We start from the raw sequence: 7,953 nt of genomic DNA, 5'->3' as shown, positions 1-7,953 counted from the left end.
GTAGCTGCAGCCAAGGTCATCTCACAGAAAGACTTTCCTCATGATGGGAGTTGCATGGCAGACTCTGATGATGTCGAACAAAGTCAGTTTTTATCCCTCCCCAAAGGGGCAAATGATTTCCAAAAAGGGTAACCCTGTTTGTCTGAATCAGTGTAAAATAACCGATGTGGAATCCCAGGAAGGCTGTGCAGGGAGAAATTGCTTCTTTTACAATACCTTTTAGGCAGAAATGCCTCCAGAACGTCTAATGTTAAATGATTTTGACTGTGTCAGAATGGAAAAGTTGGTACATGAATGAAACCGATCATACTATCTGTACTGAATTAATTTAATTTCCATTCAATTTAAATTCAATTTAAACTCCACCCAGTCTGGGACTCCTTTATTCATATGCCACCCAAAAGAGGTCTGAAAATGCGTCTAAATTCATTTAACTCTTTCTTGCATTTAATGTTATTTAACGCTTCTATTCCATTACTACTAATTCAAGGGAAAATACTCTGCTTCCAGAATTTGCATATCTGTTGTCCTATTTAGCCATTTGTTAGAATGAAAGGGCTTGGGATCCAACGCAAAAAAACAAAAATAATTTCAGCCAAAAGCCACACAAAATCATAGGAAGTGAAGCAAAGGGGAGGGATTTTTTCACAGACCACAGGAGACGTCTCTGTAGCATTCCCCTGGGGGAAAAAAATGTTTGCCCTAAAGTGACTTTTATATACTGTATGTACTTAGAATTATCCCACCTGTAAAGCCATCTGGCGAGTCAAGGGAGGATGTGAGTCTCGATTGTCTTGTCTCCAGGCCAAGTTCAACCCCTACACTTGTTTGCACTGCATGTCTCTTCCATTCTCATGAAAATTGGTTGAGCTAGCTCAGGGGTGTCCAAACTTGGGAACTTTAAGACTTGTGGACTTCAACTCCCAGAATTCCCCAGCCAGCCATGCTGGCTGGGGAATTCTGGGAGTTGAAGTCCACAAGTCTTAAAGTTCCCAAGTTTGGACACCCCTGAGCTAGATAAAGGAAGAGAAATGTGGGTTCTAAATGCCCCTCATAAATCACTGGTAGATTGGGGGTGTAATTTTGCCTCTCCCAAACTAAAATAATGTCCATGACAAGAACTTCCCCCAATTTTATGCCCTTCAACTGTGTTAAGCTAAGTGTTAAGTCTCACCATCTTTAGCCAGCAAGCAAGATGCTGTGCTGACTGTAAATGATGAGAGCTGGTACATTGAGGGGCATCACTTCAATTAAACTGAATCATAACATCAGAGGCATCAGCTAAGTGCCCTGGATTAGGTAAAAAGGTCAAGAAGTGCCCGTGTGTGAAAAAAAAACAAGGAGAGGCAAGAGAGAGATAAATTATACATTTAACTGACAGGCATGAAGCTAGCTTGAAGAAACAAGTGCATCCATGGGGGAGTCAGAAAGGTCAAGAGGGCACCTGCATGGATAAAAACAAAGGCAGAGTTTTGATTATGCAGTCATGTCATCTTGTGTAGAGAGAGAGGAAGGAGGGAGGGAGAGGCAGAGAAACTCTAGTCTCAGAAACACAGATAGGTAGGGCCATGATGGCGAACCTATGGCATGCATGACACAGGTGGCATCGCTGAGGTCATGCAAGCCGTTGCCCTACATCAGCTGCAGCACGCATGCGCACACCAGCCAGCTGGTTTTCGGCCTTCAAAGGCCCGGGGGAGGCCGCTTTCCACCTTCCCCAGGCTTCAGGAAAGCCTCTGAAGCCTGGAGAGGGCAAAAAATGGGGTTACCGGAAGTTCAGAAACCGGCCATTTCCGACTTCCGGAGGACATCCAGGGGGGCGGGGAAGGCTGTTTTCACCCTCCCCAGGCTTCAGGGGCGCAGGGGGAGGATCATGCACACATGCACGGGGTGGTGGTGGAGCAGGGGGGATCATGTGTGCATGTGCAGGGGGCGTGCAGCGGGGATTGAATTATGAGTGCACTATCGCACATGCGTGCACGCTTTTGGCACCTAAGCCAAAGAAGGTTAGCCATCACTGAGCTAGGGTGTGTAACCAGACTAATAATAAGTGTGGTTTTTTTTTTAAAAAAAAGGATGTAAAGGGAAAATATATATAAATACTTGGATTCAGCGACAATGACATGCCAAAATCGCAGTCTGAAGCAATTTAATTTAGGCCTAAATACGTGTAAGAAATGTCTCTTCATAGGAACAATAATTTTAAACTCTGACTGAATTGTTTCAGGCCTTCCTTTTTGGCATTCCGCTCTTGCTCTGCCCTTTCCCATTTTTTGTTGCTCTTGTTGTTTTTCAGCATACAGCAGATGACTGCACCCCACTCTAAGCATTTAAGGAAATTTGCCCTAATCAATCCGCGTTTATGCCTTTATAAAGTGTTTTGCTCTTCAGGATGTTTTGTCGATGTCCTATTTGGTGGGACATTTTGGGGTGGAGAAGAGGAGCGTACCAAGGTATGTAAATATGAGTATTTAAAACTCCTCATTTGGTTCTCTCTCAAATTTAATGGAATTACAATATCTGGGGAATCTCCAAACTGAAAAATAATCTCTTGAAGAAGAGATTATTACCTGGATGGAGCTAAATCTCTCTGAATTTGATAGTATAAAATACTGAGATGTTCTTCTATTCACACCTTGGTAGCTTCTCATCCACAGCTGTCAGCCTGAAATTTTCTCATTTGTTCTCTCTCTCTCTCTCTCTCTCTCTGTGTGTGTGTGTGTGTGTGTTTAATATGACAAATTCCAGAGGGGTTGCAAGGCAAGTCTGTTTCGGCAAAATAACACAGAGATTTGGGCTATGTAAAACAACAACAACAACAACAACAACAACAACAACAACAACAACAACAGATTTATTGCAATTTGCCATCAAGGCTTTTGTCATAATAAATCTGTCGGTTTATGAGAGACCACAATATATTTTTTTAATCCTTTCTCCCTCCCTCCCCCCCCCCCTTTCCATGGATTCTCAGCAGCTAAAGTATCTGCTGCCAATCAGGCACTTCTTGCACTGGTGATGTGCTTTTTATAAATGTGGCAACTCATTTATTATTAGTAGTATTAGTGTGAAATATTCTTTACAATTGTAATCAAAAGAAGAACAGAGAGGGGAAAAAATAAACAAATCCCCCTAAATTAAAGAGAAGAGAAAAGATTAACAATCATTGGAAACTTAGTAAAAAGTTCCTTTTATGGTAGGAAGGGAAAAAGGAAGGAAGAAAAGTAAAAACAATTCCCCACCTGTAAGATTCTAGAAATCCATCTTGCTAAAGGATTTTTTTTTTATTAATACTATATAGCTGGTGAGGTGCGCCCCCTGGTGATAAAGTGTGAAATGGCAGCAATCAAATGTTATATATATATATGTACTCCAAGACCAAAGACTTGAAAGGAAAAAAACACTATTCTATTTCTGGCAACAATAAAGCAATGTAAGTCCTGTTCCCACATAAAATGTCAGAATCTACGGAAGTATTACCTGAATATTGCCAAATGATGGGAAACCACCTTCCCTTTCAGACAGCTGTAGGGATTTTCTTGTTTTAGACTATATCACCTATTTCCTCAAATAAGTCTGACTATTCTCACCTCTATGGAGACTTTTCCTCTCCTGTTTTATTGCCTTCTACACAGGTAGACCTTGACTTCCGACCACAACTGAGCCCAACACTTTTGCTGCTAAGAAAGACAGTTGTTAAGTGAGGTTTTCCCCATTTTATGATCTTTCTTGCCACAGTTGTTGAGTGAATCACTACAGTTGTTAAATTAGTAATATGAGTCTTAAGTGAATCTGGCTTTCCCATTGAATTTGCTTGTCTGAAGGTTGCAAAAGGGGATTACATGACTCCGGGACCCTGCAACCGTCACAAATACATGCCAGTTGCCAAGCATCTGAATTTTTAAAAAACAGTTTATACATTTTCTCTTTATATACATAAGTGCTTTGTAAACAGTGTATTGTCTGCTTACCTAACAGTACTTTTCCAGTTCCTAATTTCTCACTCTGTTATTCAACCATTGATAAAACAAGCCACATGTTTGAAAATATTCTGTATCTTCTTTTTCTTTTACCTTTAATGCCAATCTGTTCATTTCTGCACAATCTAGTATTTTTCTAATTGCATTTTCTTTAGTAAGTATTTCTTCATTTTTCCGGTGCTGTGCAAATACGATTCTTGCTGCTGTCAAAACATGTAATATTAAATATATATTCCCTTTATCATACTTTTCTGGGACTATACCTAACAAAAATATTTTTGTCTTATAATCTATATGCTACTTTAATATTTTTTCTAACCATGTATGTATTTTTGTCCTTTTTTTTTTACTTTTGCACATGTCCACCACATGTGATAAGATGTGCCTGGTATCTGATTACATTTCCAACATTTGGCAGACATGTTTTTAAACATCTTTGATAATCTCGCCAGTGGTCAGTGCCATCTATAGAACATTTTATACAGGTTTTGCTTATAAGAAGTTGCCATTGTGAATTTACAGTTTCTTTCCTCATTTTATTTTGCCATTTGTGTAAAAAAGTTTTTGACAATACTGTCATTGTCTCCTTTACCTGTTCATCTTCCATTTTAAGCTTAAAAAGAAGTTGTATATTTTCTTTATTAACTTTTCATCTACCACTAATATTATTTGATCAAATGTTGTTTTCCCTTTATAAAAGCCATATGTCTTGATATCTTTCTCATATCTCAATCATATTTGCATATGCGACCACCATGATAAGTCAACACCTTGATTCTGCAATTCTTGTTTAGTTTTAAGTTCCCCTTCTGCATTCAAAATATCTATATATGCTAAGATTTTTTCCAGATTTACTACATTTGGATGTATAAATGCTTCCGTTGTTGAGAGGCAGACTGGAATTTTCATATAAATTTTTGCTTTCACTTTTTCCCATACCAGAAACAGGGTGTTTCTTACATAATGTCTTTGAAAATATCTATAAGTTTTATTTTTATCATAACATAGAAAGGCATGCCATCCTAATTGGAGAGCATGACCTTCAAAAAACAATAATCTTCTATTTCTCAGAGCTATCAATTCCCAGGCGGCCCAATTTCTGATCATATGACCATGGGGGATGCTGCTACAATCATAAGTATGAAAAACAATCGTAAATCACTTTTTCCACCACCATTGTAATTAAATGATCACTAAACAAATGGTTGTAAGTTGAGGACAACTTGGAATTGTGTATTTACAAAGTTTTTCTCACAAGAACCAACTGCATACATCTGGAACAGTAGCTTAATCTATAAACATCTATTAAAAATTAGGGTTAGAGTTAGGAATATCCATAAACCAACAATCAAAATCTTGAGAAGAATAGCAGAGTTACCATTCTTGAAACTACTGCCTTATTTTGTGTTTAATTATATTTTACACAGCAGTTAAGAATAAAATAGCCTAAACTGAGATCTAGGTATTTATTTAAATTGTTAGCTTTATTTATTTATCTACATTTATATGTTGAGCAAGGGTATAAGCTGCTGGGTTCAAATCTGACTCTGAGCATCATACAATTCCTCATCTTTGTACATTCAGATTAAGATATCTGAATTCAATTAAACATGACAGTACAATTAAAGCCAAATCAATAGGAAAAGGAAAGAAGAAAAACAGAAAAAAGATGCAACGTAGTTTCTTATATTCTTCATTAGTTATAAGGTGTTGTTGACAGTGCTAAAAAATAGGAATAGACACAATCAGGACTGCAGAGCTACAGTCTACTACTAACTATCCAACCTTGAGTCATCAGGAAATTCATATCAGCATGAAAGGTAAAATTTGTGCAACCAGGTCATTTCTTCTTCTGCTATCATGATTGTTTAGATTTTTGCAGCCCAGAAGCTACATCTAGCCTCCATAGTCTTTCTTTCCAGCCCTTGCGGCCACCTAATTTCCTTCCAAGATGACAGGTGAAATGATATAATAGATTTTAGGCACCCCCAGGCTGCCCTTAGAAAATCTTGGAAAATATTACTTAGTACAGCTCAGGATTTCTTAATTGAATCTTTCTTATGGTTTAGAACTGAGATGAAGACAGCAGCAAAGCAGACAAATAGGGCATTTCTGTTTCATGATTAAGTGGGAACTCAAAAACAGTAACTGTGAGAGGAACCTTGGAGTCCTAATGGATGATCACTTAAATTTGAGCCAGCAGTGTGCAGCAGCAGCCAAAAAGCTAATACAATCCTTGGTTGCATAAACAGAAGCATATAATCAAAATCACATTTTTAAAAAGTAGTAAGGCCACACCTGGAATACTGCGTCCAATTTTGGTCACCACATTACAAAAAAGATGTTGAGACTTTGGAAAAAGTGCAAAGAAATCAATTAAGATGATTAAAGGCCTGGAGACAAAACATATGAAGAATGATTGCAGGATTTGGGTTTGGCTGGTCTAGAGAAAAGAAGGACTAGGGGGAGGACATGATAGCAGTATTCCATTTATATTAGAGAGATTACCACAAAGAGGAGGGGGGATAACTTTTTCAAAGCATCAGAAGGTAAGACAAGAAACAATGGATAGAAACTGATCAAGGAGAGACGCAATGTGAAATTAAGGAGAAACTTTGTGACAGTGAGAACAATTAACCAGTGAAACAGCTTGCCTTCAAAAGTTGTGGGTGCTTCGTCACTGGAGGTTTTTAAGAGGAGATTGGATAGACACTTATCTGAAATGGTATGAGCTCAATGGCTTGAGCAAGGGGTTGGACTAGAAGACCTCAAAGGTCCCTTCCAGCTCTACTCTGATTAATTGATTAATTGATTGATTGATTGATTGATATGGCCAACAATTCACTAATAGAAGGAATTAGCTTATTGTTGGTGCCTTTAAAAAGTAGCAGAACTGAGACCTTGTATAGGGAGCCAGAGAAAGAAAATGATAAAGTGACACATGGAAAGGCAAAACCATGAGTAATATGAATCTTATTCTATGCTTTTACTCTTTCCAAGAGCAAACCCGATTATTAAGAGTGAACAAGATTGAAGTGAAAGTCTGCAGAAACTTTATAAAAGACAGTATCCTATGATTCCACCCAGTGTACCTTTGTTTGGAGATGATAGATAGATAGATAGATAGATAGATAGATAGATAGATAGATAGATGGATGGATGGATGGATGGATGGATGGATGGATGGATGGATGGATGGATGGATGGATGGATGGATGGATGGATGGATGGATGATAGATAGACAGACAGACAGACAGACGATGATAGATAGATAGATAGATAGATAGATAGATAGATAGATGATAGATAGATAGATAGATAGATAGATAGATAGATAGATGATAGATAGATAGATAGATAGATAGATAGATAGATAGATGATAGATAGATAGATAGATAGAATATACATACATACATACATACATACATACATACATACATACATACATACATACATATATTTCTGAACATGAAAAACAGGCAGAGGGAAGATTGTCAGCCCCCTCTGTCAGCTATAGTTTTAAGAATATTCTTGAACCCAGGGTAAAATAGAGTAATACAATTAAATGATGGGAGAGGCATTGCTTTGTTTGAAAATATAATTTTCCAGAAAGGGGGGGGAGGGAAAGCAGCAGCTTCATTTATTTTCTGGTCAATTGGTACTTTGTGGTTAGATGGACTTGATCATCATGTGTTCACTTGTGACAGTGCTTACAACTTGCTTTCAAAATGTGAGAAATCATGAAAAAAGCAGATGTTTTGCTGTTCAGGGGATATTTCTTTCATTTTTGCCCAGTGAGTCTCCAAACAGAATCTGTTTCATAGCAAAGTTGCTTCTTCACTTCCTATTTCAGGTTTCCAGCAATTTTATAGGCTAAGCTGTGAAACAGATTGGTTGAACAGCATCCAAATTTAACTGTTGAATTTGAATCTTTATTTCCCCTAGTCCTAGCTTTCAAACTAAAAGTATAA

This window comes from Natrix helvetica (genome assembly GCF_964273705.1).
Source record: "Natrix helvetica genome assembly, chromosome: Z".
Classification (NCBI taxonomy): domain Eukaryota; kingdom Metazoa; phylum Chordata; class Lepidosauria; order Squamata; family Natricidae; genus Natrix; species Natrix helvetica.
This window is presented reverse-complemented; position numbering follows the sequence as displayed.